General features: G+C 40.5%; 1 long non-coding RNA gene across 1 annotated transcript in view; it reads right to left on the bottom strand.

Annotated features, from left to right (window-relative positions):
• Positions 1 to 536: 536 nt before the first annotated feature.
• Positions 537 to 12,347, bottom strand: part of LOC120374563 — a 31,116-nt gene continuing 19,305 nt past the window's right edge. The window contains exons 2-4 of the long non-coding RNA XR_005586149.1: positions 10,859 to 10,960; positions 867 to 979; positions 537 to 761 (exon numbers count right to left, since the gene is read on the bottom strand). This is a non-coding gene — a long non-coding RNA (uncharacterized LOC120374563). The remainder of the gene's footprint in view (positions 762 to 866; positions 980 to 10,858; positions 10,961 to 12,347) is intronic.

The raw sequence follows: 12,347 nt of genomic DNA, 5'->3' as shown, positions 1-12,347 counted from the left end.
ATTTGCCATTCCCTCCTTGTGTTCTCTTTGGTCTGCTGCTTCAGTTTATCCTCACCATAAGATAGTGAAGAAAACGTACACAATAAGGGATTCACAATTTCCACTTAAATGTCATTAATACCACAGCAGAGTCACGAACACATTTATAATCTTCATTTGCAATCTTTTTTTTGGGTCGGGTGAGTTGCGTCAGTTTCTTCGTTTTCTGCTTCAGGAAATAAAACATATTTCCTATCTGCACATCAAGTCTCTCAGCATGAGAAGCAAGATTTCAGTATCAACTGGATGAAAGGAGCAGTTTAAAACCTAATTAGGAAAAAAACCTAAAATCTAGAAGGAAATTAGTGTTTAAGTGGCCTTAGAGGTCTCCTAAGAGAGAGAAAATGTTTACTTGTACTAAATGTGTACAATTTAAATGTACCTTTGTTATAGTAACATATTAGATTAGCTGAGTAGAACCCTCCATAAATGTGTTTGCACCTAAAATTCACTGGGACTAAAATATCACAGCATTAGTTAAATCCTTTAGTTTATTACTATGCCATGTTTGTTTGCAGATTGTTATAGAGCATACAATTGTTAATAACTTAACAAGTACAAAGGATAAGTCATTTGGTGTTAGCACTTAAGTAGCTCTTTTTCTTTGAACAGTAGATGTCACCATTGTCATTTTCCTAACAGGAGGAGGAAAATTGTTTAAAAACCACTTGCAACATACGCTGTGTGAGAAATTTTAGTTCAAGAAACAAAAATCTTGGAACCTATTCAGAGGGAGAGGGGACACAGAAAAAGTAGTTTAAAAATCTGCTATAGTATTTTATTTTATCTACAGCACATGAATACAAAAAAGCCATTAGAAATGTTACCTAGAGCATTTACGATCTGTAGAGATGGCCCTCTGAAATCCTTTACAGTTAATTATATGCTGTCAAAATATCCTTAAGGCTCCTTTTTCCATGACTTTTCAAATGCCATTTGCCTACGAAAAGAATAATAAGAAATCATTGTTTCTTCTCTTGATCTGTTTTTCAAATACTAAAACTGATGTTCTCTCCTCCTATTCTTCTTTAATGATCACTATATATAATTAATTCTCTACCCAAAAGCTTTAACAGCACAGAGTTACGGTACACACCAGCTCCACCATGCTGCAATCTCAACTCTGCCCAGTATAGTTGGCAGGAGTCACTGGGGATATATTTTAGGTCTGTTTCAGGCAGGGCTGCCCTATGATAAGACAGCCATGAAGAATGATTATGTAAATGAACCATTTTATGGGGCGTGATATATTCCATAGAATTGTGTACTGTCATTTGTCTCTATGCATTCCAAATGCCCTTCACCATGTTAGGGACAGCTGTATTGGCTGGGGTAGGGATTAATTGTAGGAGATTGCCACAGCTCATGCTGCAATAGGAGGAGAGGTGTGTCTGCACTCAAAAGAATCATGAGCCCCTCGGTTCTGTGTTGTGTTACGTCTGCTGCGCAAGTAGAAGAGCGCAATAGTCTATTGTAGCTGTGGGGATGTACAGCTGTCTGGTAGCACTCCAAACAGTGCAATTTAGGGCTGGGGAGAGTGCAGACAAGAGTCTAATGGGAGTATCAGGCAACTTCAGGGCCTGGTCTGCACATAAAATTTAGCTTGACCTAGTTACATTGCTCAGGGGTGTGAAAAATTGCATGCCCCGAGTGCTGTAGTTTGGTCAACCTGACCTATCCAGATCTAAACCGGGGTTGACAGAAGGATTCTTCCATCAGCCTAGCTACTGCCTCTTGGAGAGGTGGATTAACTACATCAATGGAAAAACCCCTTCTGGCCATGTAGAAAGCATCTACACTATGGCACTACAGCGGCACAGATGCAGAGCTGTAGGTGTGCCATTATAGAGTAGACATGCCTTAAGGTAGCTTGTGCACAGCCAGTGAAGTGGTCGAGTATAAGCCACATGTAGCCCACTGGTTTTCTTTAAGTCTACCCTAAATATAACTTTTGTCTTAGGGAGGACCCATCCAGAGAGTTTCCTGTTATTCCTGTGTGCTGTGTCCCCACAGAGCTCCTATCACCTGGCAGGATAGAGTGTGAAGATGTCTGTCAGGGGCATCAGTCAAAAAGAAGGTTTCAGGGTAAAGTTTTTTGGGCAGTGAATTTCCCTTGGTTTTGGAGGAAGGTGTGGTAGTGAAAGGGACATGATTGGGGACACCTATGTGGAGGCAAAATGAGGCTACTCAGCTGCCACCTCTGCCATTCTCTTGGCTTCTCCATGACCCCACTACAGCTGCAATGGCCATGGAGTGGAAGGAAGGTGGTAACCGATGGGCTGAAAGGAGCACAGCTGAAGGCAGCAAGGTGGAGGGGAGCCCCAGGGACTAGTGTAGGGGAAAGAGGTTCTGCACAATCCCCTGCAACGCAGGAGGATTACAGAGGAGTGAAGTGGCCCATTCAGCACAATGGGATGCTCTCAGATGAGTCTCTCATGGAGATCCCATCCCATGGAATACCCCTGACACAATAGCTCAGAGGTGTGAACTCACCCATTCAACTCAGTGGATGTTCTCCCACTTTCCTAAAGTATATCACAGCCCCTGTTGCAGAGTACCAATTTTTAAGGAAATTGTATTATGCACATGGGCACTTTGATGACTAAAATCTTTATTGGGAACTCTATCTGAGGAACCCCTCGACCACATGACCCCAACTTGCACCACTAACTCTACTCCTAGACCTATTGTGGCACTGCAATATTGAGGGGGTGGGGAGGAGAGGAGGAATAGAGTCACCACATATAAAGTTATATCAGGATTTCTATTTTTACAGAGGCAAGAATGGCCAACAAAAATTTTCTTTTGCGTTAGAGTATCAGTTTAAAATGTGTATTGTAGTTTATGCATTACTTATTTTTTCCATAGCAGTTGGGGGTGGGGAAAGAGAGAGAGAGAGAGAGAGAGAACATCTCAGGTTTGCTATGAGTGTCTTTAAAAGGACTGTGTGACTAACATTTTTCTAATGTCTGACATTTCTTTCTTACTCTTTTTTTCACAAAAACTACAGCACTGTAAGTGGTGAAATTGATATGCATGAACCTTTGGTTTGGGTAGATTGGATGAAATATTGTAGAAAGTTGACCTTTGTTTTCTGTGTTTCTTTTTTCATGATAAACAAAAACTACTGTACTGGCAGTATCCTGGTGCGACAGGGTGCGTCTGTCATCGGCTCTGTCTATACAGACTCAGACACCTTCTGTTGTTAAACTGCACTAGAGTGTTGATTTACATTTTCTCTTCCCACCAACTTACTGATCCATACACCATATTACTCCAGTTTCAGCTTCTCCTCAGTTCTCTGGAGAGGCAAGGAGAGGAAAAAGCTCTCTCTGTCCAGCAGTCCTCTATGGTTTTGGCTTTGCTAGCCTGCTTCTCTCTTCCCAGCTCTCCCTTCCTAGGCCTTCTTCTACCTACTGTGTTACTGGACCAATTTGCTCATTAGTCCTCCCCCAGCCCATTATAATGCACTAATTAGGCCCCATCAGGTCCATCGTGGAGGGAATTAATTGTCATTTAAGTGACCAGAGTCCTGGCCCAGCTGTTGATTCCCAGCACTGTCGCACCTGGCACCGAATTAGTCAATCTCAACCATATGCCAGTTCTTAGCATAAAAATCCTTTCAAAGAAAGAATTAGATAAATTCATGGAGGATAGGTTCATCAATGGCTATTAGCTAAGATGGTCAGGGATACAACCCCATGCTCCAGGTTTCCCTAAACCTCTGACTGCCAGAAGCTGAGACTGGATGACAAGGGCTGGATCACTCAGTAATTGCTCTGTTCTGTTCATTTTCTCAGAAGCATCTGGAACTGGCCACTATCGAAAGATGGACCATTAGTCTGACACACCATGGCCATTCTTATCTTCTATATTATAGGTGCTCTTGCTAATGCTCAGCGTCCCCTTTTGAACATGCTGACACTCAGAAGAATCACATCCACTTGCTTTTCTTTCATCATACTCAGTCCCACTGTTCAGGAAATGGGTACATACAGAGGTCCTTTTGAAAACATTAACTTGACTTTTCTAAGGATAAAATATACCCCAGAGAAAAAACCAAACAAAACCCCAACAATTCGAAAGTCATTATATATTTAAAAAAGGGGGAGGGGGAAATCCCATTTTAAAAAAAGTCTTTTGCAGATCATCTTTAAGGAAGTGTTAATATTGCTAGAAGATGGAAAGACATGCTAAAAAGACAGTGGCACAGCAGGGAAGACAAAAATCAAAAGGGAAGAAGCACTGGAAATGTTTGACTTCCTCCTTTAATAAATTGCTACAATGATGTTTGGTCTTTGTAAATGTTCTCTTCTTGGACAGAAGAAGCAAGATTCAACCGAGGACTGATCCAAAGACCATTGAAATCAACAGGAATCTTTCCATTGACTTCAGTGTGTCTACGGGCATGCCTCTGAGGGAGGAATTGCTGATATGCTATTCATAAATCAACACAGCTGCAGTACAGATTCCTTATGCAAATGAGGATTTTTAAAAATAATGCCTAACCAACAAAGGACAGTTTGGACAAGATAATAAGTGTCCCAGTTATGGCCCTTGTTACTTAAAAGATAGTCATAGGAAAGTTAAGGTTAGCCATATGGGTCCCTTCTAAATCCTGCAATCTACATATAGACAAAATGATTGTTGAGGATGAGACTGTAACTGAACAAGGACTGTGAGCCAACCTATCCATTTTAGCTTAAGTAGGGGTGGGGGTTCAAAGCCATCATGCCTGTTCTGTTCCTTAAGAGGGTGCTGGATATACTCCCTTCCATTACTGGCCAGGCTCACATGCTAGTATGAAGATACATTTGTGCCTGACCTCAGCTTCTTCCTTGTCCTTCCCCGACCCTTTTGAGGTGGTGTGCACTCCACAAGGCTCTAGCAGGGAGTAGTTCCTATGGTCAGAAGAACACATGGACTGCAACAGCAACTACCCCACATGTGCAAAAGTGTCAAGGTAACTGCAGCTGTATCCCCCACTCCAGGAGTGTCCAGTGAGGTCTCAGGCCTCCAGACATCACCTGTCTTTGGGCAGGGACCAGTGTCCCACTCCCAACCAGGTGGTTTTAAGGTTGCACACTCCCCTGCCATTCACAGTGATATCCCCAACAAGCAAGTTTGTTTTAAGGCCAACAGCTGGGCTTTGCCTTATGTCCCAGGACAAATACAGTGTGTTCATCATCAATTACAAGTTACCACACAACTGTTTCTCAGCAAAGCACATTTATTCAGGATAACAAAAAATACAGAGAAAACAAAAATGACAAAAGTTCCTACACACTTACTGACCATATCAGAAATCACCCATTTTCCACATGGGGAGTGTGGTAGCCAACATCCCTTCCAACCATCCAGCATGGGCTGGGGTCTCCTTAGGACCAAAGGGTCCTGCCTGTTTGCTGAATGAAAAGGAAGGCCCTGAGCTGTTTTAACTCAAACTTTTATACCAAAAGGCTTTCTTTGTCTCTTGTTCTCCGGAAAATGCAGTTTGAACCAGTATATGCAAGACAGACCAAGGGGTGGTACCTCTCTGGAGTTGAATGACTTACTTTAATTACTGCTCACTGTTTTTAGTCCCTGTAGGATCTGTGGTAACACTTCCCCATGGAGTAGAACACAGTCATACATAAACTATTCATAAACTTAATACAGCAGTCCTCAGAATGCTGTGTGGGGTTGCAATATCACTCACAGGTGCCTTCTGCCCTCTCCATTTGTATGCACGTGCTGGGGGTTGCCAGCAGCTGGTCCTGAGTACAGTACTGCAGAATTTGACTCTGAATATAGTGGATCATTCCATCCAACTCTGGACTCTTTATAGGGACAGTCCCGATTTTTGGGTCTTTTTTTTAATATAGGCTCCTATTACCCCCCCACCCCGTCCTGATTTTTCATATTTGCTGTCTGGTCACTGATGAGAGAAAGAGCTAGGGTGACGCAGCAGCAGATGTACACTTGCATAGGTACAAGGAGTAGAAGGAATGTTATAAAATATTTAACATAATAATAAAAACTGGTGTATATTTTAGTTTTACTAACAAATGTATGATGTTGTAGGTATAAGATTAATTGAGGTGGCTAAATTGTGATGAACAAAGTAGTGGCATAATATCTTGTGAATGTAGAGAAGCAATTACATTTCCTTGGAAATGTGGTCATGGTTAACAACCTAAAGACAGGCCTGAGCTGCATATCTGTAAAGTTACAAAGCTATACATTCTGGATTTACAGATGGGCACACCAGATCTGGGGGGGTTGGGTTTGATTTATAGACTACAACTGCAAAATTTGGATCCAGCTCTAGTTTCAAGATTACACTCCAAAGTTAGGAGTGTTCAGAACTAAGTTTGATTGCAGACCATCCATGCCACTGTCATCCCCCAGTTGTAAGGCCAGCTTTATTGGTCACTTCTTGATTTTTAGAGTCCATGTTAACTTTGAACTTTAGTTATTGACACTAAATTAAGCAATAACAAACAGGTAATGTATCCTGTGTAGTTATAGAGCAGGTGAAGTGGTTTTATAGAGCATAATACTTATAATACTTCACTTACATCAAATACTTTGATTTGAAGATCTCATAGTGCTTACAAAGTTGGAGAAGCATTGCTGTCTCTATTTTACAGAGGGGGAAGTGTAAGTACTGCGAGGTTACGGCTCAGAGAGATTATTCTCAAAAGTGTCCATTAATTCTGGTTGTCTCTATTTTTGGGTGCCCAATTTAAAAAAAATGTAGATGTCTTAGGCTGGGCTTCCAAAAACAGGAGCACATATGGATAGACATTTTTGAAAATGTGGCTCTAACTGACTTGCCCAAGATACCACAACAAGCTAGTGGCCGAGGTGGGAATAGAAACTAGATATCCCAACACCATATGCTACGCTCTATTATAGACGTCACTTCCCCTAAAGCCAAATTATTTAAATTACCTAAGAATTGAAATAATCCTTTAGCATACAACATGTAGTGCTCACCCCGTGCATTCCTTCCATAGCATTTTGAGACAGCAAGAAATGAAGGATTGGGCCTTAAGAATAGGCAGCCATTAAGATTTTTGGACAGCTTCAACATTCTAAATCAATTTTTAATACAAATTGTGTTTTTCTGTGTAACTTAAATGCTGAAATTGGAACTAGAACTATTTATTTAATCCAACTAGGAGAACTTTTGGGACATCATACATATGTAATGGAATGGATCCCCTGAATTGTCTAGTATTGCTATAAAATAGAATTTCATGCATATGTAATATAAAAACAGACCGATTCATGCATTTACTAAGCATTATTGACATGGGTAAAAATAACATCAGTAGCAACCAGTTAGAAAGCCTGTTTGTGTCCAGATTTCTCAGGAAATTTGTAATTTATCTACTTATAAATATATTCATTTCATACAATGTCCTGTGGCTGTTTAAGAAAAAAAAATGCTGATATTTGCTGAACTCTAGTAAAATAATGTGTGCTCAGTGACTGAGAATGAATGGGAAGAAAATTCTAACATGCAGGTGATTAGTGGGAGCAGCACTGGATCTAAAGTCAAAATTCCCATTAATTTCCAAGGGAGCGGGTTTGGATCCAAAAGTCTGTTTTCCTTCTTCTAACAGTGACAGAAGAGGGTTTGCCAGCATGGTACACAATATGTTTTTAAATTGTTAATTCTGTGGTCAGCACGTCTCCCGAGGCTCATTCTGTGTTTGAAAAAAATCAATGAACAAGATTATTCCTTTCTGAATTAATCATGAGAGAATCTTCCACTGGTAAATGAGTAAAGCACGACTGACGTACGTGACTTGACCAAATATCCGCTTGAGTGATTACACTTGGCCAGATCACTGAGAAACCTGCAGGTGGGGCCCAAAGCGTGAACAAAAACTCAGCAAGGTTCTCCAGTATGGTGATTGGAGCTGCAGAAAGGGGGTCAGGAAGAACCAAGGCTGCAGGCTTGGCGTGACACCAGGGACTCTGGAGTGTAAGCCTAGCTGCTACCAGACACACAGGCCTCTCAACATGTACCATGTTCACCCTGCCAATCTGTCAGGCAATTGTTCCCTTTAGTGGGAAGGGCTTGTAGTACACCAAGCGGGCAAGGGAGAGGAAAAACCTCTCATTTCTCAGGGGATGGAGCTGTCCTGCATTGTCATGAGGTGCAGGGAAGTCTGGCCTGTCACCTAAGGGATATGCTTGAAAGGGGATGAAGGGGTCCAAAATGTAGTTTGAAACCACATGATCACTCTGACATACAAGTACACCTTAATAACACACTCAGAATAACATCTCAAATGGTTGTATGCTAGTATAGTGTGTGTATTGGCATCCATTCTCATACACATTCATTTTGGGGAACTTTAAAATATCTTCCATTATATATATTTGAGAGTATTTACTGTTCTATTTCTACTTTACTTCTATTCTATTTTGTTTGTTGAGTTCAGTTGCAATATTGCAGCCTATTTACATGGAGGATGGCAAACAAACTTTTTTTTTGTAATCTGCAGTGATGGAAAGCCGTGGTTTAACTTTCCGGCATTAGGGGCAGCATACTTAATAAGAAGCGCAGCCATCAAGTCCCTGAAGAAACTGAACTTAGTTCTTTTGTACTCAGTGTTTATTTACAAATTATCTTGATTGGTCTGTAATAAATATAGTATGTTTTACTTAGGACTACTATTGTGTTCAGCTAGACTTTAGCTGAACAAAGGTGACTGGTCCTTCTCCTGCTCTGACTGGCTTCTCATGCTAGGTCTTATTCAAATATTTGTTTGGTTTCCAGGGATTAAAAAAAGAAATAAATGACAGAATGTGTACAACATCATTAATCTGAAAAGTTTAAGTTCTCTTAATTGGTGTCTCTGGTTTCACAAGTAATATACATATGCATAATTAAATAGCAGTTTGGTTATGCAAATCAATCTACAGTATATTTTAAAGGACAGAACATAGGTCTACATTGGTATTAAAAAGGTAGAGATTATACTACAGAAGTAATAACATTTGATGAGGTTCTAAGAGTGTGGGTTAGTGGCCCATGAGTTTTACTTGGTCAGTCAGGGAATACAAATTAGTGGAGTTGTCGTTTTAATAAAAAAATGTTTTCTGTGAGAGAAAGGAAATGAAAATCTTTATGTTCCTCTTCTGTCTTAAAAGCCACAGAAAGGAACAAATTAATCACAAAGCCATGCCTTGGATCTATCATCCTCTTCTTCCTCACCCCACAGGAACTCTGGCAGTTTGTGTTTGTGGGAGGGAGGTGGGGCATGAAGGGTCATTACCTCCCAAGTGTGCAAAGGCTCGGAATATGCAGAAAGTACTGTCCACAACCATATGGCTCTTCAGTCTACCAGCTATGCAGAAATGTGACAGAGAGGACAGTAATGACTACAGAGAACGTCCTGCATAGGCACCTTTCTGCATACTTTACCCCCAACAATCTCCTCCCCCTCAGCCCGTATGATTAGGGTGCTTGGCACCATGCCACAGAGGGAGTATGTGGTGATCTGAGCCTGTATATTTGTTTGAAGGGTAATTCTTTAGTCTAATTTTCTCCATTGGCATCACGCTTCAATTTTAGAAGTTCCATTTAGTCACTGAGGGGGTTTCAGGTTATTCTATCCAACTGTTATGGATAACTGACCTCCATCACAGCTGGATCGATGAGAATTGGACTGAGCCTATAGGGATTGATCCTGCTCCCATTGAAGTCAATGACAAAACTCCCATTAACTTCAGTAGGACTTAATTGGGCCTGAAAAGTACGTACATTCATAACAAGGTAAATTCATTGGCTAAACAGAGAGTTTGCTTGGCATTAATTACAACACAACCAATGTCTGTACTCTTCTCATTTACAGTATGGATGCAATAGTAATTATTAAAGGTATACTTTTCCCCCACAAGGTGCTCCATTTATTTTTCTGGTAATGATTTCTCTCAATGGAGCATTTAATTAGACTCTGAAATCATTCTACAGTGGGCAGAGGATGATATTTTAATCCTACAGTTTCCTGCAGTCATACACTATAATATATACAGCCTAGTATATTATATTTTACTCAGACTGCAGAGTGGAGGGCGGGACATCGTTGTTGAGAGCAGGCATAGTAAAATGCAATGGGTTGGGCATATAGCTAGGCTCACTGACAATAGATGGACTGTAGCTGTCGCTGAGTGGTACCCACGGGAATTGAAACGACCACTCGGCTGACCTCCAAAGAGATGGGAAAATTTTATTGTGAAAAAGCATGGCCACACATGGAGAAGGAAGGCCAGGATACGAGAAGAATGAAAGACGTGTTCTGATTGGCTGAAGGACCAATTGATCAAGGTGATACAATATTTGGCATACCGTATATTAGAGCCATATCTAACTTTTTCTCTTGTTCATTATTTAAAGATGAAGAAAGATTGCTGGTTTGTAGCCTAAGCATCCTAAGTTGGAAGAATATGGATGGTAATTGGGCTGCAGGTAAAGACACCAGCAAGTGCACTGATCATACTCAGCATCTCCCCTGGATGATGGGCAGTCAATCAAAAAGGAAGAATATTTAAAGGTGCTGCATGGCCTAGAGCAAGTCTCCCTGAATGACAGTTCTGAAACTGAACTCTGTCAGACAGAGGAATTGGGGATTATTTAGCCAGAGAGTTTGATGTAATGCTTGCAACGGTAACTGGGAGGTTGGGAAGATGGGAAGAGATCCCCTGAATCCCTCTAACAGCAATGGAGGTATGGGGACCATATCACTGACCTGTGGCAGAAACTCCATCTATTTTTCCACCAGCCAAACTTATCTCTGTCTGAAGGACACTTACCCACCTTTCCATCAACTCCACCTTTTGTTTGCTGAATAGAACCTTCTTTCTCTTTTTGTCCAACCTTTTATGCCCCCACCAGTGGGACCTCTAGGGTTTGGATTCCCTGGAACCAAAGAGTGAACTGTAAGGATATAAATCTAGAGCCATTGTGGAGCATATGATTCTGCCCTTTGGAAACACAGAGGTTTATGCAGCCATCTATGGTCAAAATTCGCATAAGTGATCACTTCTGAATGGAAGAATCCCTGTCAAATAGGAATCAGCCTCCACAATTACATAGCTCAGGAGACTATGAAATCCTCTGTAGATTAGAGGATGGATAGACAGCAGTCCTGGCGGCAATTTCTGGTTAGTGGCAATACAGGACTTATGTCAATATATTTTGAACAAGATTTCTGTTTGTATATTACAGAAGAATTTAACTTAATTCAGTAAACTAATTCTTTCTACAGAGTAGTGATAAATTGCAGACACTTCTAAAATGTCAGGGAAAAACAGTATCTGTTGCATAGCTTGATTTTTATTTGAAAAATATATGCTGCTATCTAAACATTTGGGGTTTGATTGCACATCCTTTAACATGTTTAACACCCACTGAAGCAGATTGCAGTTAAATAGCAAGTTACTAAGACTTAGATCAGGGGTAGGCAACCTATGGCACAGGTGCCGAAGGTGGCATGCGAGCTGATTTTCAGTGGCACTCACACTGCCCAGGTCCCAGCCACCGGTCCAGGGGGCTCTGCATTTTAATTTAATTTTAAATGAAGCTTCTTAAACATTTTAAAAACCTTATTTACTTTACATACAATAGTTTAATTATATATTATAGACATAGAAAGAGACCTTCTAAAAACGTTAAAATGTATTACCAGCATATGAAACCTTAGAGTGAATAAATGAAGACTCGGCACACCACTTCTGAGAGGCTGCTGACCCCTGACTTAGATAATGATAAAGAAAAGCTGAATCTCTAACATTTACTCTACCAAATTGTGCCACTGAATAGAATAGCTTCATAGTCCAAAGTGATGACCACACTGTAAATTGCAAAGAATGGGAAACCAAAGCGGAGGAGCTTAAACTTTAACATTTTCAGATTTCCACTGTCTGTGTCACTTTGATATTTAAACAGAAAATATAATGAAGCCACAAAGCAGAGGTTTGACATTTAAGCTTACAATAGCAATATATTGTATTGTAGCTGTCATCCGAGATACATGAAAACGAAAACCACAGTGTTTCATCCACCCACACAAACTATAATCAATAGGATGCAAAGGGTTACATAAAAAGGGCTTTTTAAAATTGTTATGCATGATACAAAATGTAGGATTTTTTAGAATCACTTTTCTAAAAGCTACAATTTATTAACAACAAGAAGCAGGAAGACTGCTATATGTACTTTGCACTCTGTAGTCCAACTTTCTTTATACAAAATTGGCCAGATGCTCAGCTGGCGTAATTTTTTGTAGCTTTTAGTGACATCAATT

Source organism: Mauremys reevesii, linkage group 11 (assembly GCF_016161935.1).
Source record: "Mauremys reevesii isolate NIE-2019 linkage group 11, ASM1616193v1, whole genome shotgun sequence".
NCBI classification, from domain to species: domain Eukaryota; kingdom Metazoa; phylum Chordata; order Testudines; family Geoemydidae; genus Mauremys; species Mauremys reevesii.
Note: the sequence above shows the minus strand (reverse complement) of the source record. Positions and strands in the feature narration are given on the sequence as shown.